Here is a 658-nt window from a genome sequence, read left to right on the forward strand (position 1 = left end):
TATCTCAGGACACTTTTCTAGACCGAACTCCTTTTTAACATTTACAGAGACCCAACAGTACCACCATGAGCAAGACCTTGGAGACAGGGGCAAGGAAAAACCTTTTACTGTCAACATGCTCATTCTGTGGTAAAGTTAGAAATAATAAATATGCAACGTCCGGTTATACTTTCAAAATAAAGCTTACTGAGGTTGTATTTTGGTTTAGACACCAAAACCTAGTGGTTACTCAACACTGATTTTTTTGTTTCAATTCAGGACTTTTACTTGTGTTTTTATAGTGTGATATTAGTGCTTTTACTTTTTTAACATTGGCAGAAATGTCATATATATTCATAGGTATGTTTTTATTAGTGTATAATCACCTGAAATAAAGAATAATTGTGCTTTTCTTACTTTAGAATGAGACATTTATATGAAGGCCGCAATGTTGAGCCGGCATGTTTCTACAGTGACCCAGAATGGACAAACCAAACACTGATTGTAGACTTTTTGCGTTTTGCGGCCACTGTAGTTCCTCCTTTGCGCTTGGAAAGACTAACTCCTACTCATTGGATCTTTAAGGATCTGAATAATAAATAACACTGGTTTTAGGAGTGAACTGATAAATTGGTGAGCCAAAACATCCCCAGTTCAAGTCAGGACAGATATTTTTACA

This window comes from Morone saxatilis, unplaced genomic scaffold (genome assembly GCF_004916995.1).
Source record: "Morone saxatilis isolate NCDOM2014 unplaced genomic scaffold, NCSU_SB_2.0 Contig11, whole genome shotgun sequence".
Classification (NCBI taxonomy): Eukaryota; Metazoa; Chordata; class Actinopteri; family Moronidae; genus Morone; species Morone saxatilis.